Here is a 24,996-nt window from a genome sequence, read left to right as displayed (position 1 = left end):
ATGGTAACACTGCTCTTCAGCAATCACTAAAACACACACCAAAATGTATTTATTTATTTTAATTATTCACATTTGTTGACTGGGAAACTCCACTGCATCAGGAACCCATTTTCAGTGGAGGCCCGGGGAGAAAAGCTCCAGTTAAAGACACAAAAATATTCATACAGAAATATTATTTGAATAGTATAGACAAGTTCAATGTTTAGTACAAACTATATTAACAAATTGATATAATAACACAATTAACTGACACAAATATCATTCAGATAGTAGAATACTTAAAGGTAGACATTTCTTTAAACTAAATTAGGCAGTTCTAGAGCTAGGACTATGAGTAGTTAGAGAGATAAAGTGAAATTAAAGATGAAAAAATGATAAGGAGGGAGCTCTTAGGTTCAGTGAGAGGTTAACAAGATGTAATTTGAAGGAAGGAAGGAAAAAGTGCATGATTAACTTAGTTTATGGTAGCTTAGACATATGGTCACAGAAACAGACATGCTTATTGAGGTAGTGGCTTTTTAATGCAGATTTAAAGGTTTTTATAGAGTCCAGTGGAGTGATAGAGGAAGGCAGAGCATTCCATAATTTGGCTATGGTATAGGAATAAAGCCTTTGTCCAGTTCATTTGTTGGGTTTGGATATACTTAAGCACTGTTTATTAGTAGACCAAAGATTCCGGGTTGGGGTATATGTTTGCAGTATAGTCTGAAGTGAAGGGCAATTGCCTGGGTTATAGATCAGTTTGTGGGTGAGAGTTAGTTGTGTGTAATTTAAGTAATGGGGAATTCAAACCAATGCAATTATTTTAGGGCCAGGCAGTGGTGTGTGTGATTTGGCATTTTAGAGGTGAGCTTTGCTATTTTATAGTAGCAACACTGTAGTTTATTCATGAGTGATATGTGGAGGTTAGTGAAGATAGCGCTTCCATAGAGGAGGGATGGGAGTAGCAGACTGTTTGCCAGTTTTATCTTGGTAGGCTTATCCAAATAGATTTTATGTCTATAAAGTTTGCCAAGCTTAAAGTGATTTTTTTATTGTATTGTGAATATGATGCTCAAACATGAGTTTGTCATCAATTATACTACCTAGTAGTTTTGCTGTCTTCACTAATTCAATTTTAGTATTATTTTCTGAATATATCTTAAAGTTGTGAGTTGGTGATTTTGTTGAGAATAGTAGGAGCTTAGGTTTTTAGGATTCAATAAAAGTTGTGTGTTATTAAGCCAGGCTTCGATGGATGTAAATGCTGCACCAAACATCTCACTTATGCCTACTCCCAATGGCCTCCCAACAGCAAAGCCCATAAGGCAAACACATACTTTACATAGTTTTGTTTTTATTGGGGAATCTATTGTGTGACACACAGATGCCCCATTCACCAGCTTACACAAGGAAAACATAATGGTCAGTTGCCTGTCTGGAGCCAGGATCTGCAATATCTTGCATGCACTCTAGTCACTGCACCCTTGTACTAATATAATCATAGTCCATGTGGATGTAAATGACCTGAGATGTACCTCATTGGACTATATGAAAGAAACATAATGGATCTATCTGAACATGTATTACAGATATAGATGAGCATTACATCAAGCAGCATTCTACCTTCTCTAAGGAGAAGGGCCTCAGTATGAATATAAGATGACTGATTTTAATAATTGACTTAATTTCTGGTGTCACTCCAGGGAGTTCCAGTATTCGTCAATTTGGGGAGACATGGTCAACAGACCACATTGCTTTGTATAGATGGGCTGCACCTATCCCCTCTAGGCTTTCATATATTGGTTAATCATGTATCCACCTCATTAGAACCTTTTTAGGCACTACCGACATAGTGAAAAAGACTCCAAGCAGCATTAAGTTGTTACTGCTCAATGTTTGGAGCCTAAACAAAATAATTTGCACCCTTTAAGACCTTCTTGCTCTGGAGAATTTAGACATCTGTGCCATGAGCAAGACTTAGTTTAAAGCCATAGAAAGTACTCCAGCAGGGCAAGGCTACATAGACTTCCATATTAGATGAGCAGCAGCACAGGCTGGGGCCAAAGGTGGAGGTGTCTTGATCTATGTCAGCAGCAAACATACGTCTAGGTTGGTTAAACAATGTGATATTATGGAGCTCATCCACATGCTAGTCGCCATAGATAAGGCCCCTTTCCATATCATGGCTAACTATCACACTATCTCTGCCCTAGAGTCTAACAAATCTTACCTAAACCTACTTGAAGTACTCACCATCCAACCAAATATCCTATTCATGGATGTCATTAACTAACCTTCTATAGATTTGGAAACTTACAGTGCCTCAAACTTACAGGCACAATGCTTCATGGACATTATTAATGCTAACAAATGGGAACAGATAATGCACACTCCATCCAGAGGATGAAATATATTGGATCTGGAACTCACAAACATGGGAGAGTATTGTACCCCCCCATGTCACAGCCGTACTAGTGAGGTTGGATCCAGAAAACCCAGCTAAACCAGCAACAGTTAGGAACTATCCTACTATAGACTATATCCTATTAAGTGACAGTTTGTCAACATTCAAGGCTCCCTTAACCATAACTCTCAACTTTCTAGATTTTTGCAGAATGTACAGATTTTTGCTTCATATTTTTGGTCTGTCCCTTATAAAATGTGTGGTTTTCTGGTAAATCACTGAGTATTAAAGTGACAAAATAATGGCATATATTTGTTTCCTTCGGAAAATGGATGTTAATACAAACCCTGTTATTCTAGCAATTTTCTAACTTTATTAGAACGATATTTAAAATTTGTCTCTATTTTTGGGAATTTGTCCCCTCTATAATTTTAGGCTTTGCCCAGATTTCCTGCACTAAGATGGTGGTAGTTATACCCTTAATACCAAGACCATAACTATCTATGCAGAATTATTTCCAGAGTCCATCTTCAAACATGTAAATGGCTACACAGATGCTGCCATAACCACCATAAGTAAACTCAAAACAAACCCCATTAGTGAAATCCTCACCTAAAAAGGATATATAATAAAAGAAAAAAATGCATGACCAAAATCAGGAAGAGCAACACCCTTAAAGGCAAGTACTCTCCTATACAACTAAACAAGAAACTAAGAAGTCTAATTAAGTCCAGCAAGGCTGACAATGAGGTCAGTATGGCCTCTCAGGCTAAGGAAAAATCACAAGGTCTTCTTCAGCTATGTGCGAAACTTGGAAGGTAATGCACTTTACTGAACTGGTGAAGAATGGTACCACCTCCACTGATCAGGGTGACATAGCAAATTTACTGGCTGATAAATTCAGTTCAGACTTCACCCCCACTCCTTCCCAGCTCTTCCAGGTAAAATTCCCTCCAACATATTACTTCCAACTATTAGCAGGGACCAGATGCTGGCAGCACTTGCTAAAGCTAAGAAAAGTACCTACACAGGTCATGAAAATGTCCTCAGTTGTCTTCTGAACAGTCTAAAACATAACCTATCAAGACTATTTGAGACACTCTTCAGCTACAGCCTTGAAACAGGATACATTCCATGTAAATTGAGGAACACAACAGCCATTCCCCTCCACAATGATGGCCATCAACTGACCCAGGAAAATACAGACCCATCAGTCTAACAAGCATATCATACAAAGTCATGTAACAAATTTTTTATGGAAATGACAAAAAAAGACATTGCAAACCTACTGACAATGGACCCATCCCAATTTGGCTTTGTTAAGGGAAGGTTACACCTATTTATCATGATAGACTTATTTGAGAGGATAGCCAAAGCAATGGATAACAGTAATACAGTGCATACAGCTTATCTTGACCTAGCCAATGTTTTGATACAATACCCCACTCAGGCATTAATGACAAGTTCCCTGAGCTAGGCATAAATCCCCATATAACTTGCTGGTTTGTCAGCTAGCTCTCAGATAGGAACCAAGAAGTCAGGATCAGTGAGACCACCTCCAAGAAACTGGTAACCAGCTGAGTACTCTGGTGCTCCTTGCCGGGCCTGCCCCTGTTTGACACTGCTTCTCAGAAGGCTAATGTTCAAGTTGGCAGATGACTATAAATTGGGAGCTATTATAGCTTCCCCCAAGACACCAACATCTTACAAGAGGGTTCAACACAGACAAATGACTGGTGCCCAATCCATGGCCTAATACTCAATACCAAAAAATACATAATGCCCTTTGGGAAATTGTCAACTCAACTTAATTACTCCATTGATAAAATACCCTTAAGAGTCAGCCCAGCAGTAAGGGATCTGGGAACATATGTAGACAGAAATTTGACCTTTGACCAACATGTCTCTAAGATAGTAAGAAAATCATTTTATATCACTCAAATTATAGGTAAGGGTATGGCATCTGGGTACAAGGAAGTTATAGAACCACTCTACTTAGCCTTTATTAGACATATTATTGAATAAAATACCCTTTTGCATGTATCTAACCAGGCACTTGCATCAGCTGGAATGTCCACAAAGCTTTCTCACCAGAAGAATTCTAGGCATGAATATCCCATTCTGCACTGATTACCTAAAGTCTCTGTGTCTGTTTTCAGTCTCCTACAAGCCACTCAGTGTGGATCTTTGCCTGGCTTACACTGCTTTCTCACACTCAGCCCTGATGGATCTATTGCACATGGGCTAAACAAACAGCACCAGAAAGACTAGATTCAGGGATATGAATTGATGATAGGTACAGTATATCTAGAAGCCACAATTTTAATGAGGGTCTCAGACTCCATGGTTCAGTTGAAGAATGGGTAACCATGATTATGATGTAAGTGAAGTCTTTATTAGGTGGAGGGCCTGATTTGTCATGGTTCTCAATCTCTGAGAATTAAAAATCATTGTACTGCCTATTAAAAGTATAGCAGTGAATCAAAAGCAGAGAACTTTCTTATTCACAATAGAAAGTCTTTATATAACACACCTTGCATAGTTAGTTGTAAGGAATCTTTGTACAGGTTTAGTTTATTTATTTATTTAATAAGGTATATAGCCACAAAGAGGTCTGATCTTATAAGGTTCTCCTGTATATCTAAGAGGACTAAGGCTTAATCTGTGGGCAAGAACCATAGCACTATGCCCAAATCACTGCAGCTGAGAGATATCTGGGGTGGTTGTAGAGTTTCAAATGATGGAATTTATTTATTTAACATTTGTTTGCCGGGAAAGTCTGACTTGAAAAGAGCCAATTTTCAGTGGAGGCCCAGGTAGAAACACTCCAGATGCATGCCTTTGGAATGTGGGACAAAACCAGAGCACCCAGAGGAAACCCATAAGAACACAGGGAGGACATGCAGACTCTGCACAGAAGGTACCCCAGCTGAGGATCAAATCGGAGAACCTTGAGACAGCACAAATGGCTGCACTAATGTGCCGTCCGTACCTGTCAAATACATTATCAGCCTGAGGAGGACATAAAGAAGAAAATGTCAATAGTAGGTACATAGGCTGTATCTGTTGTAAAGCCCAATCCTATGTGAGTTAGTTTACAAGAAAGCTCAGTTGTGTAAATACATTTACCATGAGAATAGCTGTTCGAAAGATCACTGCTGTAATATCCTATGCTATATGGGATATAGCCTGCCGTTGGTATAACAGCCAGCTTCCAAAACTTCAGGGCACCTTCCACGAGTCCAAATAATTAGTCAGGTCAAGATGAGCTGACTAAAAGTTAGGTTTGGGTGCTAAGCCCTTCAGAACGTTGATACTAATTGAGAGAGTGGGGCTAAAGACCTGAGAAGGACAATGCTAGGAAAATAGTACTACTACTACTACTACTACTAATAATAATGATAATAATAATAATAATGAATGTCTACACCCTAGCAGAAAACTACAAAAATCAAGGAGGATGAAGAAAAAGTGTGGCTGCTGCAGCAGTAGTCACTTGAACATTGACTGTTATAGTAAGTTTATTTACACAGCTGTCCTATGTTCTTCATTTGATCACTGCAGCAGTAGTAAAAAGCTATATGTACAGATAATCTTAGTTTAGATAGATTGGCATGAGGAAGGATGAGGGCCCAGAAGCCCCTAGAGAATAGTCCTAGCAAAGCCTGTCCTAGACCTGGAGAAAGAATCTAGTTTATAGCACTTTGTAAAAGTATGTACAGAGGACCAAGTTGTTGCTCCTAGAATACTTCTAGAATCCAACTTTTCCAAAAAGCCACAGAGGAAGCCAAGGCCTTGGTAAAATGACTAATAACCAAGGATGAATTACCGAACCAGCAAAAAACAAATGAACACAAAGGTCCGGTCAACACGCAGCACACTGGTAATATGAGCCTTACCCCTTAATAGTTTTATTGTGGAGGGAGTTAAGAAAAAGTAATAGCATAAGCCAACTATTTGAAAATTGTCTGTTTTGACACTGATTGTACTTTCTTCCTACCTTCACAAGAAACAGGCAATTGATCAGAAATTCTGAAAGATTTATTTTATCAAGTTAGTACCTGAGCTTTCTGTGGACCTCCAAGATATGAAGTAACCTTTCCTCCCTCATTTTTAGATTCTGAAAAGAAAGGGAAATGGATAGCTTGGTTTAAAATTAACCTATATACCACTTTAGGTATAACAGAAGGGCTAGTTCTTAGAGAAACCCTATGTTTATAAAAATGAGATTGGTAGATCCATCATAAGAGCTTGCTACTCAGATATTCCTCTCGCAGAGTAATGGGTAAGAAAGTTTTTCATTGTCAATAACCTCGAGCTAGTCTGACAAGCTGGTTCAAATGGATCACACATTTTTTTCCCTAAAACAATGTTAAAATCACAAGGAGGAGTCACTTGTTTTCTAGGAGGCTTTTTGTGCAACACCTATTTCAAAGAAAATTTCACAGTAGTTTGCATTGAAACAGGGTGGTCCATTAGCAGACATGATGAAATGGCCAACAAATGAACATTGAACGATAAATAAATTAGGTCATAAGATATTAACTCACACAAATAATGTAAAACTAGAAAAACACTATCCATGAATGGGTACTGGTTATTTTGTTGACACCTACTATAAAACCTTTCCCATATGATAATATATAATTTTTTTGCAGCAGGTTTTCTTGCCTCCATTAATACTTGCTGCATATCCTCAGAAATAAGGTGCCTAAAAGGTTTTATGATTCTATCACCTAGGCAGTCAGTTGAAGTTGATTTGGTTTGAGATGTATCAAACACCCCTGGTCTTGTCTTAGTAAACCCAGTTTGTGAGGAAGATTTGATAATTGTCCCTGGCCAATTCCAGAAGAAGTAGAACCATTGCTGCATGAACCAGAAGGTAGTCACCACAATAATCTTTGGGGAGTCCTTCTGAATATTCAGAATGGCCATGAATATTAGTGGAAAGTGTAGAAAATCATACAGGAACATTCCTGTCCACAGAGAAGAAAATGCATCTAGAATCCTAGAGTAGAATTCTGCCAATTGATTGTTTAGACAGGAGGCAGAATGTTCTATTTGAGATACTCTCCACAGGTGGATTAAATGTTGTAAGACCCTCTGATTCAACTTCAATTCGAGATGGTCTGTCCTGGTCCTGCTCAGTTTGTCAGCACCAGTTTTGATCTGATGGAATGTAAGATGCCTGTAAAGTGAGATTGCACTGAAAAGTTATATCCTAGGCTAGTACTGCTAGTCTGTACAGAGGGTAAGATCGACTTCCCACATGATTGTTTATGTACCACATCACTGTGGTATTACCTGTAAACACTTGTAGAGGTCCCAGGGACTACATATGATTTAGAGACTTGAGATCATTTATGAGAGCTAACATCTCTTCTATGTTGACATGTTTTGGCCTGTCTTTTTTATTCCAAAGATCCTGCATTATTATCCCTTTAAACGGTGCTCATAAGCAAAGTCTGAGGCATCTGTTGTGACTGACTGTGCTGGAACAGAAGAGGAAAATAAAATACCCAGATTATGAGAAATTTACTGTCTTCACCACATAATCTCCCATTTCACAAATCCTAAAATTGGAATTTGAAAGGTCAAGTGATGCTGGTACTGGGACTACAGGTATGCAGCATTATAACTTTCTCGTGTGGAATCAAAGGTGTCATGAGTAACTGAGAATTCTGTGGCTGAAATGAAAGTCTGAAAAGAATACCCCAGGAATAGAGCTATATCTGTTTTATGCTGTGGAAAAAAAAACTCTTTCCACTGAGGTGCGCAGCAGACACTCCAGAAAAACAATCATGAAATAAGAAGCCAGAAGAGACTTCTGAATGCTCTCTTGGAATCCCAGACTCAATAGGAATCCCTTTCCTAAGTATTTTCTAACAATTTGAAAGAAAAACTGCAAAATTAAGCAAGGCACCTAGATAAATAAATAAATATGTGAATATCTTTCTGTCTACAGTAGGTTATCACAGGAGCTAGACTCTTTATGAACACCCACAGGTTACCCAACAGGGTAAGCCAGAGAACTAATAATCTGACTCACAAACACAAAACTTTAAGAAATGCCTGAAATCTGGATTTATATGAATATGATGATACACATCTTTTAAATCTAAGGTCACTGGGAAAGTCAAATGGAGAATAAGGGGAAACAAGTTATGAAGTGACAATATTTTATAATTGAGCACTGCCACCAGACTGGTTCATAAAGGAAATTTCCAAAACAACACTCCACGAGGTTTCTTTCCTTGGCACTAGAACATCCTTGAATAAAACTATTCTCTTAAATGAGGGGGAAGGACAGTTTCTATCACCCCCTGAGCTAGCATAGGCTGGATTATAAGAGGAAAAAGAGTTTGGTCTGGCAAATGAGGAATCCCCTGAAAAGGAGAGAGGTTCTCACTTCCATCTGCAACATTGATGGATTACACTCAGAACCCATCTGTGTGAAACAATCTGTTGCCAAAAAGAGAAATAAAGATGTACCTCTCAACCTCTAAGGAAAGGAAATCTGGGAAAAAAAGCTAAAATTAATGGTAGGACAAAGACCCAAAATTAGGAACAAATTTTAAATATTATATATATATATATCATAAACTTATAAACTTGCTAGAATAACAGGATTTGCATTAGCATACAATTTCTGAATGAAGTGAATTCTGAAACTGAAATGGATGTACTCAGTAACTTCAGTCCTCATTGTTATGCCAGAAAGCCACAACTTTTATGAGAAACAGACAAAAAATCTAAGGCAAAAGTGTGGAATTTCTGTGAAACTATGTAGAGCTGGAATGTATTAATTGACTTTCAGACTTTGTGGAAGAGTTAAAGGACTGCCAGGGCAGGAGAGGGGAGGAAAGTCCATCATATAGTCATTTAGACTTGGACTGTCCTTTGTTCTGGAGGTTCCTATTTTCTTTCTGGAATATCCCTGCCCCTGCATTTTAAATGTCTGCTTACTACATGATTTCTGGGACAGTTTATTTTACTTTTTATTGAAAATGGACAAGTAAGTGTAGAATCCCTTGATAAACTTTGCAGAAGGAGGACTGAAAAATCGGAGAAAGCCCTTGAATCTGCTTCCCACTCTAATCACACTTTTTAATAACATCTGCAGCACGAGGTCCAACAGCTAGTTCTATATTCAAGGAAAATTCAAAATTTCATTTTTTACATCCTCTGGGAGGTTTTGTAAACACAGCCAGACAAACCTTTACAGATGTTCTTTGTGTTTCACTGTTGCAGTCATTACATTTGGGTTATCCCTGCCAGGGTAGCCCTCATATGGCCTGAATACCAGAGTCTTAGTATTTCTGCATCAGTTACTGTCACTTCAGGACTGAGGTCAGGTCATCAGTAGTATAAAGTAAGGCAGCCGACGCCATTACAATAGTCTTTCTTGCCATGGAGCCCGAAGCAGAAGCAGATCGCACGAGTGCCAGTCAGCTGCTACCTGAGGTTTGTCTTCTGAACTGAAGCTGAAGTCTTCTAAAGCTAAGTACCCCATTGGGGATCCTTTTTTCTTGGACTAACCGATGTCAGAAATAGTTAATGATTGTCTCGCCTGTGGAAAGCAAATACCATACCGAGACTTTCATTCTTACTGCGTCACTTGCTTAGGCCCAGACCACGATGTCTCCTGCTATCGTTTCTGTGCTTTGTTCAATGCCAGATCTATACATCATTGGGCCCTTATTGTAGCTAGATATTTTTCAGAAAAGCCAAGGTTTCTACTCCAGACGTTTTCTTGTATCCAGGAAAGAGGGCACCTGGCACCCCATCCTCGATCTATCCATTTTAAACACCTTCCTGGTGATCCCAAAATTCAAAATGCTCACCATCCAGCATTATGGTAAGTGTACACAACTGTACTTTCCAGTGGCAGCACCCCTGGAAGTGGCACCATTAAAGTCATATGCACGTTTTAAACAATGGTTGGTGACTTGAGAAACAGTAGAAGCCAGATTACACAAAGCAGATTTTTCCTCACAAGAGGCAATTAATGCCAAAACATTCCTCATATTCTCATAAGTAGCTAGGATAAACTTTAATTTTAATGGTTGCAAGAGCATGCATTTTTCCCCAAACACATCAAAAACCTTCCCAGCCCTGTCAGAAGGAGAGGGATTAGTATTAAAATGCTTAGCAGCAGCTGAGTTAGCTGTTGGGTCAGTTCTGGGATTAGTGCACAAAAAACATAAAAGACAGAGGAATCTTATATAATATATCTGCTTTTGGGGGGACAGCCTGCTGGCTGTTAGGAAAATTGCAGGTTGTAATAAAACATTCCCAAAGCAGAACTATAAGACTGGGAGTAGAGTCAGGAAATGCCAGTTGAAAAAAATCGTAATATTTTCAGATGGACTGAAAAACATCACTCTATTCCCACTGAAACTACTGATTTATTCTGGAAATCTCAGAGAAAAAAATCCCTCACAGGGACTACACAAAGTTACACTCTGCTCACAATCTGAATCAGAAATCTATTGAGACATTACATTATATGTCCCGTCATACTTCTTTTTGGGTTTAATCTCTTAAATCTTTTCTGAAAAAGAAGAATATCTTTTTCCTTTAACAGAACTAATCATATAAGAAGGGTCATGAACCTATACTAAACCCCAAGCTATCCCAATAAATTACTCTTGTCCAGTGTTACTGTGACAGGGGAAGACATATGTTCAGTCTGTTATTTCTTTTGGACAATAATTCCTCAAGAAACAGGCCAATAGTTGCCAGCAATCACTCCCTTAGGAGTGGGCACAGCTTTATGGCTACTCAGATAGACATTCTCTGCCCCTTTTCCCAGGACTGACAATAGAGTGGCTCTCCATGCCCAACAAGGGCACATCAACATCTGCAGGGGGCATGTCTAACTATGATCCATTGTGGCTTTATGGACTAGACTGGCAAGACCCCAGGAAAAAGATGAGTAGTGCAAGGAATAAGCTTTCACCACAGCAGTCACCCATCTGTGGATGAGACAAAATATCAGCCTGCTTTGTTGGCAAAGACTGCTTAACATTTTTTTTTTTTTTGTGGCAGGAAGAAGGAACAGCTGAGTAACTGATAGGTTATTCCATGTTTAAGCCAAAAAAGGTACCTAATTTCCATGAAAATTAAGCAGCAATAGCAGGAAAAACAGGTAATTTGTAAAAAAAGTAACTTCCCCCAAAAAATACAAAACACTTGAAACACTTACCTCAGCCCCAAAAAGTAAAACAGTCCCAGTGTCTCCACAGAAAATTTTGTTTTAAATACGTTTACCATAAATATAAAAAAAATAATAATGATCCTGTTTAAAAGTGAACTAACTTCACATGGCAGTCAATAAAATCACTTTTTCCTAGCTAAAATGCACACACAATGCACACACATACAGATATATATATATATATATATATATATATATATATATATATATATATATATATATATATATATATATGTATACAGATATATAGAGATAGATAGATACACACAGAAAAAAATGTATTTTCTATCAAAACACATAAACTGGAAGTTTTTTTTCTGCAAAGGGAACTTATCTGCCAAGCAATGGAACAGTGCTAGCTGACCATGAATTCTCAAAACCCACAGGGGAGCACTCTGTTGGATAGCAGGAAAGCTCTTTAGGGCTTAGTGCTAAAAGTTAACTTTTAGCCAGTCCAGCCTGAGCTGACTGATGGTTTTGAGGTGTGGAAGGTACCCTGACGTTTTGGAAGCTCACTTGCTATAATGTCCTTGGCAGGACATAACCTATATAACTTAGGCTATTGCAGCTGTTATCAAATGAAGAACATTAGAAGTTTTTGTTTACCACTGACATAAAAATGATGACAGAAAAGGGCTGCATATTTCTGTGTTTGTGAATCTGAAATCTAAAATATAATTAGGGATCTCTTGATAACTGTTAACACTAACTGAAAAGATATGTGCAATTAATGTATAATTCTGAGTTGGCTGATGTGCAATATAAGGCACAAATTAACACAAATGGGATGGGTTAAGTCATAATAATAATAAATTACAAAATATTTTAATCTTAAATTTACAAAGAAATACATGTCAGTCTTCTACTAAAAATCTCATTAATCAGTGAGTATTGCTGAGCTGGGAAAATTACTTAAAGTCTTTAGTTAGCTACATTAGTGAATATGCTGGGGAAAAAAATACATTTGGAATAAATGATTTATGCACAAAAGGGTTATAATAAAAAATAACAGTATGAATGTCTTAAATATTACATTATTGCTAAAGCAACAAGTGAAACTACTAGGTTTTCAAATTAAAAAGAACAGAAAATTACAAGGTACAGCCTAAGATGGTGGCTACAGAAAAGCTAATCGATGTTTCTTTCTCTCCAAATATTTTTTAAACCACACATATCATGCCAGATCCAACACACAATTTGATTACAGTATTCAACCAATTCAACGTTGTGCACTCCATAGAATAAAACTGAATTTGATTGTATTATTTTTGTGACTTAACCCATCCCATTTGTTTTATTCTGTGCTTTATATTGCACACCAGCCAAATGAAAATTCTAGACTCCACACAGTAAAACATAATTTCACATTATTATCATTATTATTTTCACTTTACTATTATTATTGTCTCTTTACCCTTCCTATTTGTTGTTGTTATTACATTTATTCCTTTTATCTGTCTTCTCATTTCCGATGTTTTCCCTCACTCTTTTACCTTACCATACTGTATCCCACTTTTCCTTTAATCCTTTCACCCTTATTCTATTAATCATTCCCTGCTACTTGTCTTATCCATTATCCTATCTCTCCTATTCTGGCATTGCTCAGCTCCCCTGATTTCCACCCCTTTGCAATTTCTGTTTTCAGATATTTTACCATTACCATCATTCCTTCCTTTTTTCTTTCCTCCATCTACTCCAAATCAGAATAACTAATATTCTTCCACAACCTCTTTATTATATAACTTGCTTCATTTTGTTTAGTGTCTGCCTTTCTTTCTGCCCCCTTGCATCATCACATTATTTGAAAATGATGTACTTCTTCCCCACATCTCCATAACTCTGGACATTCTCATTGGCTCTCCTCACCTAAGATCTTTAAGGTCCTTTGCAGTGATACAACAACCTTACATTACATGTTGACATTTCACACTCCCCAGTACCTTTACACTTTTCTATGTTTCCCCATCCTCCAACCTACTTCACATCACTCTCCCAAACTCATTTTTCCTTTTTGCATCTTGATAGTCTTATTGAATTTAATTTCTTCTTTCTTTTCTCCAAAGTACATATGGAGTTGCCCTATTCTTCCTTTTTCTATCCAGCCCCAATCACATCCTTTTCATCTGCTACCCTCCTCTTTTCCTCTTTGCCTGCCCTCTTCTCTAACTATATCTACTCTCCCCTGTATGATAGCCAGTCTGTCACTTTCAGACCAAGAACCTCCTGTACCTGTTTTAATGTCTTATATTGTCATTTCCTCCTCAACCCACACCCCTTGATATCCATCTGCTTACTTGTTGCTCCCACTCAACCACATACCCCCTGTAACCCTATCCATCTCACCTCCTTTCATGAACTTTACCATTCCCACTTACATTTCTTCTTCTATCTCCCTAAGATATTCTATCATTATCATCCCAAACCTTCCATCTAACCTCTTTCTCTAAACTTCTCAAACTTTGTGCTACTTATACTCCTACCATTTACCATTTACTTCAGGTATAACCATCCTCATGTTACTTTCTCCTCCCTAATTCTCTCTTTTCTTATCTTACATCTTGTTTGTCAATATTGAAATCCTTCATATGCCTTCTGTATTTCCTCTAATCATATTTGCACCACTTCTATCCTCCCACTTAGTGTATTTACCTTACTGGTCCACTTGTCTAATATTCCCTTTATCAGATCTCACACTTCTTCCCATTTTTTCTCTCCTAATCTCTCTCTCATAGTTAAATGTACCTTACAGCTCCAACCCCATTGCCAACAATTTATTGAGATGATATAATAAATTTGATTATTTTCCAAATTACGTAAAGCTCTTCAGAATTAGAAGTAGCACCTGCATCATCCAGTAATAATGTACAGTAATCAGCAAATAAATTTACATTACTTTTTCCCCCTTCATTCTAGAACTTTCTATCATTTAATTTATTTCTGTTCCAATCTCGCCATGACCAATGTGTAAATCCATGGATATAATGGAAATCCCTGCCTCATTCCTGTACCCAGCTTAACATTTTCTAAAAATTTGAACATCTGATTCCTTGTAGAATACTATAATATGCTGTGTGATCATTCTTTCTCCTAGGGGGTCTACTTCTAAATTTTGAACTTTCACAGCTTTGAATTTCCTATAGTTGAGAGCATAAGATCAAAGCTTTGAAACTTTGAACCATTTAAATGGAGATTGCTGTACAGTGTGGAACAGTATATTTACCATTTTCCTTGCTGTAGTGCAATCTCAAAATTGCTATATTTAATTAGCAGGGAGTATGGAGGTGTAGGGAGTTTGCCCCCCTTCATAAATGTAAAAAAAAAGATGTTTTTGTTTTTATTTTTATGTTTTTTTATTTAAAATTTCAAAGTTTCAAAACATTGATCTTATGGCCTCAACTTTAAGAAATTCAAAGTTGTGAAAGTTTGAAATTTTGAAGTAGACCCCTCCTAGGACATGTTGCATGGTTTTCATCATAAAGTTCCAATTTACTAAAACAAAAGCCTTTTGAATTAACATGGGTATTACCCCCACTGCTATCTTTTGATTTTTGCACCATCTCATAATGTTTAAAAGCAATATCCAGTGGTCCACAGATGACCTACCTTTCATAAACCCCACTTGTGATTTCTCCATCACTTTTGGCAATAAGGTATCCAGCCTGGCCGCATATACCCTGGCCATAATGTATGCATCACTGTTGCATAAAGAAATTGGTATTCATTTGCCAGATTCTCCTATCTCCCCATCCCCTTACATAATGCCATAATCTTTTCTTGCTACATTGAACCTGGTACCACCCCCTCCTTTCATAGTTCATTAAGCAGGATCTTCACGTTTGTCTTTGAACATCATTCCTACTATTTTATAGTAATCAGTTGGATAACCATCCATACTTCTCACATTACACATTTTCATATGTCTAATCACTGCACATCCTATACCACAATAGACACTCCATGCATCCTTTCCCTATCCTTCCACATCCTCAAATATTATCCCATATGCATCTCTTCTTGTGTACAATTTCTTAGATTCCTCTCTTATCTCTTTGTCCTGTGTAACTCTTCTATCCTTCTTTGTTTCATCTCCCCCCCTGCCCCTGCTCTTTTCCTTGAGTCCTTGAGCTTCACATCAACTTGTCCTGAACTACTTGCCACCCCTCATATCCACTTCTGCCTCTATCTGTTTTACTTCTAATATATTTGGATCCTTCATGTCTCTTCAGTCTTACCCACTTAAATCAATGTTTCATATATTTGCCTTTCCTCATCTTCATTCACATCCATTTTCTCAATTCACAACTCCATCTCTATCTCCTTTGTACTTTTTTGTTGTCATCAATTTTGCCATCTTCTATAGCACATCACTTCTGCCCTCTAAGCATCTTTAATTCCATCCCATTCTTTAATTTCCGTCTCCCTCTGTTCTTCTTTATTAATTTGAATGAACTGTCTAACCATTTTTGCACACTATATAATCTGGCCTACTTCACTTGCTTGGGTTTCATCTCCATACCATTAAACCCTCCTTACTTCTAGTCCCTAGCATTATAAATAATACGTGCTCTAACACCCCTGCTTATCATAGGAGATTTTGTGATGTGGAAACTATAGATACATGTCCAATGCCTTCACATCACAAAAGGTCTTATCATCCACTAATAGTCTGCCTTCTGATTGATGGCTTACCTTCCCAACCACTAGATGAAATCTGCTTTACTCCCCAAATTTTCCCTCAATGCATCTAACACCCCTATCAATTTCTGGCATTCAGCATTAAACCCTAGCATCTCATACATCCTGCCCAGCCTGAGTTTTAAAACTATATTGAAGTCCACCATCAGTGTTACTGTTTCAACTTTCTTCCTTACTGTTTCAATTGCCTCCACATATCCAAAAATGTATTTAATTTCATCTACATTTAGACCATAATAGGATCCCACTACTACTATTTCTCTGACCTCAAATATAACTGCAAAATATCACCCACATGACACTTTCTTCTATTACACTTTCCTCCTACCACCTGTCTCCTCTTTCCTTCATTTATAAATATCCCTGCCTGTCTTCTATCTCCTCTTTGGCCACAATCTAATCCTACAAATTTATACCCTTTATTTTTCATCTTCACCTTCTCTCTCCATGGCAGCTTTAATTCCTGTAAACATACTGTATCTAACCTTTCCCTCTTGATTCTGATGAAACAACCCCCTTCAACTTAGTCTACTCCTTGAGAGCTGAACACCAAAGAACATTTCTGCACCTTACTTGGAGACACCAGTGCTCAACCCCCGGGCAAGATAGGTCAAAGCTGCTGCCAGTCATCCACTTTAACAACCATTGAGATATTGCTCACGGACATAATTCCTCACTACTGCTTCATATAGCTTTTACTTTTACTCATCACATCATCAACCCCTACCTCTGGCTCATTCCTCTGGTCAATGTTCACACCCTGGACATTTAACTCTCAATCCTATAAATGATATTATTTCAGTGTATCAAACAGTGTTCACTTGGACTGTGTCAGATCTGTCATATAGCATATATGTACCATGCATACTTATATATATCTGTCATATATATCATACCCATTACATATGATTTTATTTTTATATTGTATTTAAGATGATACATGGTAGCTATCAGTATTCTACCTGTTAATAGCAGATTTAGAGTAGCCCTACATCTACCAGTATTATGGTTAAACTCTTTTTTCCCTTTTAACTATCCCCCTACTCCATCAGCTACTGAATGCACTAATTTGCCTACTAGTACCACTCTGAATTCAGCAATATATATGTTCTTTAAACAAAATATAATGTATAAGAAAAGAATTTTATATATATATATATATATATATTTATATATATATATATATATATATATATATATATAAAACATGTGCAGTTCATATAATAATTAATTTAGTCTGTTATGATATATACTTATGTACTCAGAAACTAAACACTATAATAACATCAATCAAGCATTTTCATAAATAAAATAAATCAATATTTTGGCCATATGAAAAACATTCTCTGGTTGAACATTTGCTGTGTCCATAATATGATATCCCTTCCTATTCCTCTCCTCTATAATAAAATCATAAATGCTTAGTCTCAGTCTTAAATCCAAATTTTTTGCCAGTATATGTTCTTATCCCTTGTTTCACATTACAGCTTCTTCCTTTGTCTTCCTCTTTTTGTTATCTTCCTTCACTTTATTTCCAATTCTCTTTTTTCACTTGGTAAACATATAGAACAATAGAAAACAGAATGAAACATGCCTGGTAAAGCATCATTTGTCTTGGGTCCCAATGCTGTATGTTCTGCCTTTAGTGGGATCCATTCCATACCTAGCTCACCTTGCAGAGGCTGAGACTGGTGTGCCTTTTATAAAGCATACCTATTTTTATTCTTACAGGCTACATAGATTATATATTATTGGTTATGTACTAATTAAATCAAATGCATCAGAGTGCATGACTACTCCTTTAGAATGCAAAATCCTAAAAAATGACATCTGTTGCAATGACCATCATGGCCTACAAAGTTCTTACCTCCACCCTTCTTTCATCTCTTCCTTTTTCCCTCCCTTCCTCTTTTCATCCTTCCTTTCCTTTGTCCTTCTTTCTTTTACCAGTGAAGTATCACTGAGACAAAGTCCTCTTATCAGGGAGAATAAACAAACTCAAAGAAAATAACTGTATTAGAAAGTTACCAAAATATATAAAAAGACAAAGGAAATAAAAAAAAGCACTTGCAATAAAATGAAAAGAGAAATCACATAGGAGTAACACAGAGGAGGAGAATTGTTGAATGGTATAAATATACAATGTAGAGGACAAAGCAATTACAATGCTTGTAAAAAGCAATTTGGCATGGTAAAGTGAGGTATTTATGAAATGCCATATGTTTTTTGTTGTAAGAGTTATGACGTGAGTATGAACAGTGAGCTGTAAGTAGTTGTCTAAAAAAGGGTAAATTTTAACATACAAAAATCCAGTGAGGGAATAATGTCTTCTAATATGACATGGAAATCAACCTATATATAACAACTTGAGTGCAATCAACCAGTAAGAGTTTATGAAGTGAAGGATAATAGTGGTTTAATGAAAAAAATGGACAATTATTTATTTGAGATTAATGAAAAGAGCATTAATGATTCATTTAATTGTTATTATGCTTTTAATAGTTTGGACCTTTGCAGCATAATGTGTTCCATGTTGTAGAGCTATTGAATCCATACAAACTTTTTTTGCAAACTTTCAAAAGACCCTAAGTTCAAATATGGGTAGTAGTAAATTTTAAATTTACACATTTATGGTAGTAGCATTATTTTGTGTTATAGCAACGCAGCATACTGAGTTGTATTGCCGGAGTATGTGTAAAGTTTCCAGGTTTTCTAATAATACAAACGATGTCAAACGATAGCATTCTCTCATATTAGAAGGTCATGATATAGATAATCAGTCAATCATTTTGGCAGCAAGTAAAATGACATGAAAAGTCATAATTGTCCGGATCTAGACGACCTGTGGAAGAGGACTATTTACATCTTGTCTAACAGTATGATATATCATCTGAAATAATAGTTTGCCTAACAGAGGTAACTCTCCACTATACTGTAAATATTCTACACGAGAAGTGCTGAGTTGAATAACTTGAAAGTTATAGTACCAGTCTGTTATCCTGGAATAATAATATGGAGGACAACACTGTTCCTTGTATATAGACTGGAAGACAAACTTTAAAGAAGTCTAATATAATAGTATGTTTAAAAGAAAATTCAGCATTAGATGCAAGCATCTAAAAAGGTAGATAAGATACCTATGTATAACATTATGATAATTACACAAATGCTTAGTTAGAATCACAAATGACAGCAACTCAGTTTTATCTGGTTCACTTACTATGACCTTTAAAGGTATGTTCTCTAAGCAAGAATCTAAGGTCAGCATTCCCTCAAAACCAGGTTTTGCATAGACATAAAATAGCTGAAGAAGAACCATTTATTCCAGATATATACATTCAGTCAGTTTCTTTAATATTGTGCAGCATGGAGTGTAATTTAAAACCTTAGGATTAAGGTTTCTGTATTGCATTCCTTTCCCATTAACTTTAAGGGGGAAAATATATAGCTATGTATGTTCAGCACCTCCAAATATTAGAATCTAATGGAGGGAATACAGTCATAACAGGTGTTATAGGGATCCAGATCAGTGCAATGGTGATGGGAGGGGGCAATTATTTAATCAAATCAACTTTATTTTTGTACCTATAAAACTAGGTAGATTTGCCATTTTAATGCAACTAAGTCAAAGCAGTAAAATACTATGAACAATTAGCAAAAGAAACCTAGAATCTATATCAAGGAAAGTTAATAAATATAATGATGAAAATAATGATCATAAAGCATTACAATGTGACTTGTGAAAGAACTCCTAAAGCTGGCCTGCTAACTACACTTTCAAATATGCCAACCTAAGAAATCCCACAAGATAGTGGCCTGATAAGAAAAGGACATCAGCCCAGGAGATCTAAGCCTCAACTTCTGCATTGTCAGCAGTCCAAAACCAGCAAAGTAGAGAGTATAACAAGGCCAGCAGAGCACCTAAAGCTTCCTGACCTAAGTTTGACCCTTATTATATTAAATGCTACAAAACATTCCAAGAATTTTAAATTTGACTCTATATTTAAAGGACGCCAGTATAGAGAAAGCAAGATAGGCATCATAGCTTATACTGCTTTTTCCAGTTAGGATTCTCCCTGCTGAATTTTGAACAAGGCCCAATATGTCAAATAGAGTTTTAGAATGACACAGATAAAGATCACTATAGTAGTCCAGCAAAGATAGATAACCATGGCCTAAACTACAAATAACAGATTTGTTTGTGGTCCTGGTACTTAATTCTTGTGATATCCTTCATATGATGACATGACGTGGCAACAACCAACTTCTTGCCCTAGAATGTCACTCATTTATACAGAACTATATCAAAGTTATGCATCTTAGGCAACATTTGAAATTATTTCTCCAATATATTCTACAAGTAGAAAGTCAGAGTTGTGGGGGGATTAAATAAGGCATGCAAGGCCTTTGGTTATGTTTAGTCTACTTAACACTTATTCAGTCAATAGCTGTGCCTAGTCAGGCATCACAGTCTACTACTTACTCCTGAGGGAAGAAGGACTAATATGAATCTTTTCAGCAAAACAATGATATTGCAAATCTCTCCCTTCAACAACAAGTGGCAAAATGCATGTGGTAAATAAAAATGGCAAAGTATAGATCCTTGATTAACTTCAGAACTTAGAGGGTAAAAAGAGACTGTAGGAATTAACCTCCAAACCCACTCATTGATGTACATTGAAAATGATTAGGCAAACCATTCATGGGCTGTACCAGATATCTCACATCAAGTCTGGAAGGATTCCAAGATGATCAGATGATCAACCAAGTACTGAAAACCTTTGATCTCTAATCACAGGCAGATTGCTAATTAGACCAATGAATGCTGTGTGAAAAGATTTCAGAGTTAATGAAATTCGAATTATAAAAAAGATCAGGGCAATACTGCCTTGCTCATGTGGTTCAAGGCTGAAGGTCACATTTTTGAGAATAGTGTGACCAAGGCCTCTCTTAAAGTTGACAGTAGCATACCAGTTTCAGCGAGGACTCCATAATACTAACAATGAAAAAGGCACTGTGCAGTATGTAGTCAGATAAATAATAAAAAACTTATTTAACTTAGCCATATATGACCTGACTTGGAATTAAGCTATTAGATTATCAGAGTGATTTTACTAAAAAGGTACAGTTAAAATTTTCTGACCATGCCTATGGCCTTCATTAAATGTCTCATTACCAAACAGTTGACTTCACTGAAGGAAACAACCATTGCAAAATTTACATTGGTTATGTTAAGGTGTTTTAAAGCCTCTAAAATTTTCTGTGTAGTTTAGGAAGTGCTTTACTAATGGGAAGACAGTGTGAAAGACACCCTACTAATTATTAATGAGTTAAAATTATTACCTCATTTTTTTGTTCATGGGTCTGTATGTTATTAAAGGGGGGGTTGCATACCTGCTTCTGATATTATTTGTCTTAACATTTTTTTTAAATGTTATTATAGAATTACTAACTTTAATGTTTACTTTAAAATTCTCTGCATACATCTTTATTACTGCTAAAATCTTTATATATTCTATATGTTTTTATATGTTTAGTTAATCTGCCCAAATGCTTTTTGACTTTGCAGTGCTACTTATATGTGTTTTAATAAAAGGGTTATTGTTAGAAATGTTTTCTATGCAAACATTTGTTTTAAGTTCATGGTATTTAAACTAGCTTGTTTGTTCTTTGACTGAAGAATAGTTGTACAAAGTTTCACTATGTGAATTTTCTTCCAAATGAAATAAAATAACCAGATCAAATTTCTAATGAAGGCTGGAAATATACTGTTTTTTTTTTTTTTGTGGAGGAGTGGCAAGCCCTTTTACACACACACACACACACACACACACACACACACACACACACACACACACACACACACACACACACACACACACACACACACACCATGGCTACACCAAGGCTCAGCAGGAGTTTTATAACTAAAAAAATAAAGCACTTCTTTCAGGCAACTTCATAGCAGTTTCACAAGGGAATGTAGGCTGCTATTAGCTGGATGGATCAGATAATGCAGGCCGAGGCCTACCAAAATATATAGTTATTATGTCTCTTACACTATGCTTTCCTAAAGCTTTGCAAAATATCAGAGACTAAGAGCTCTGTTAAGCATGATATAACAAAAAGTGCTGAATCACTTGTTCAGATGGCATTTCCAAAAAGTAAACAGTGGAAGAAGAAGGCATTTTCAAGAAACTACAAACAACACTGGAACTGCATGGACAGCAGATGCAAAGGGTCAAAAAACAATCCAAAACATGCAAAAGTTAGCCAGCACCAGCTGGGATGGAACAAAAACAAATTTTATTGAAGTCAAACCACAATCAACAGACTGGGTATGGCCCAAAAGCCTTTCTCAATGAATCAAATTAACTATAATAGACCACATTTTATATACATCACCAAAATTTTTAAATGCTAATAATGCCAGTGACAATTCATAAATGATCATTCAAACCAGGTGAAAATAATCCACTCAGTCTCACAATCTGTGATTTCTCCTTTTTATTGAGAATTTTATACCATTACCCAAAATTTTATCAATAATGATGAATTTGAAACTAGTAGCGGTATGAGTAATGGTATGTTTATAAAGGGCACTTGTGGAGTGTTTGTTTTTAATATTGCTGAGATGTTCTGATATATGTAACCTGAGTGGTCTGGAAGTCTGGCCAATGTAAAAAGCTGAATAAGTATATACCGCAAGGTAAATAACCCAATCACTACTGCAATTGGAGAAAATGTTTATTGAAAACATATGTGGTGTATTTTTGGTAGTGAATTCCTTAGTTTGGTAAATATATTTACAAAATGAAGAATGGCCACAAGGAAAGTAACCCACTACCCTAGTGCCATCCAGTGCAACCTGTGATGAACTGACTGATTGTATATTACGTTTATAGTAACTAAAGTGGCTGCCCAAGGTCTTACCTCTACGAAATGTAAATAAACATCTCTCACCCAACATGTAATTCAATCTTTCATCAGCCAATAAAATGTCCCAGTGGTGTTGCACTAAATCCATAAAGTAATGAGTGTTTCTGCCATAGCTTGTTGTAAATCTTATTTTTTGGCTATGATCCCGATTTATATGTTTTTGAATATCTAAGTAAATCACCTGTACAAAGTTGTTGAACCACCTTGCTGGTTTTCATCAAGTGGGCTGAAAGATAACCTCATTCTGTGAAATGTTTAATTAAATCCTGGTTGAAATATGCATAATCTTCTGTGTTAGAGCAGATATGATGAATCCTCATAAATTGAGACTTTGGAATATTGCTGATAACGTGTTTAGGATGGCAACTTGAGGCATGCTGCAATGTATTCGAGTGAAAATGTTTCCTATATATAGAACTAACTAATGTACCATCCTGCTGTCTATATAAATTCACATCCAAAAATGAGATGGAATCTTGGTCACAATTTACCATAAACTTGATGCCCCATTTGTTTTCATTTAAATATTGGAAAAAGTCATGTAGATATACCCGGTCTGATTTCCACACCATCCAGCAATCATCCAAATAGCATCTCCAAATATCTATTTCATCAAGACATAGATTATGATTGGGGTCATAAATGATCATCTGTTTAAGATAACCCATGAAGAAATCAACATATATGTGTGCAAAAGATGCATGCATAGCTGTACCCCTAAGCTGTAAATAACATTTACTATTAAAGTAAAATATATTTTTGGTAAGGACATGTTTTGCCAAACACAGAAGAAAGGTATTGAATCCTGGACTATATAACGGAATTTTATCCAACCAATACTCCAGGGCACACAACCCTGCCCAATGTGGAATACTGGTATAAAGGAAAGTTATGTCCAGAGTGCACATTAACAAACCTGGCTCCAATTGTGTATCAGATATGATGTTAAGAAATTCAGTGGTATTTTGCAACCGTGCCCTTACATTCTTCAGCAAAGGTTTTAAGTATGTAGTCAAATAAACTGACAATGGTTCAGTGAGGGAACCCTTCCCAGATACAGTTGGTCTCCCTGGTGGTTTATTAACATCCTTATGAATCTTTGGAAGAAGATATAAGTGTGGTGGTAATAGATATTTTTCTTTTAAATGAAATGATGTATTCTTACAAATAATTCCCTCACTAACTGCAATTTCCAAAAACTCATCTATCTCCTTTTTAAGTTTAGATGTAGGGTCAATATGCATACCTGTGTAAAATCTGGCATCCTGCAACTGCTTATCTGCTTCCTCTACATAATTCAACTGATCCATCACAACTATGGTACCGCCCTTATCTACTTGAATAATAACTATATTTTATTATTCCTAAGCCTGTTTAAAGCTTCCATTTTAGGTGCCGTCAAGTTGTGGGGAAAAAAGTTTTTATTCTGATTAAACCAAAATGCAATTCTTTCAAAATGCATTTTTGAAAAATATCCACATTTTTATTCATTGGTGGAACAAGCCAGTAGAATCAGGGAGACTACCATCAACACTCTCATCATGGAAATGCAGTTTGAGATTTAATAATCTACAAAACGAATATAGATTCTCCACAAAAATATCTTCAGACACAAAAAATCCAGGTATAAAATTCAGTCCTTTATTAAGTATCATATAATCTGAATCTGACAGAACAACAGATGAAATGTTGAGAAAATTATTTTGAGAATTTACTTTGGTTTCAAAAGATTCAACACCGCTTCCAAAGATCCATC

Source organism: Protopterus annectens, chromosome 2.part0 (genome assembly GCF_019279795.1).
Source record: "Protopterus annectens isolate FY-2018-M chromosome 2.part0, PAN1.0, whole genome shotgun sequence".
Lineage (NCBI taxonomy): Eukaryota > Metazoa > Chordata > Ceratodontiformes > Protopteridae > Protopterus > Protopterus annectens.
This window is presented reverse-complemented; position numbering follows the sequence as displayed.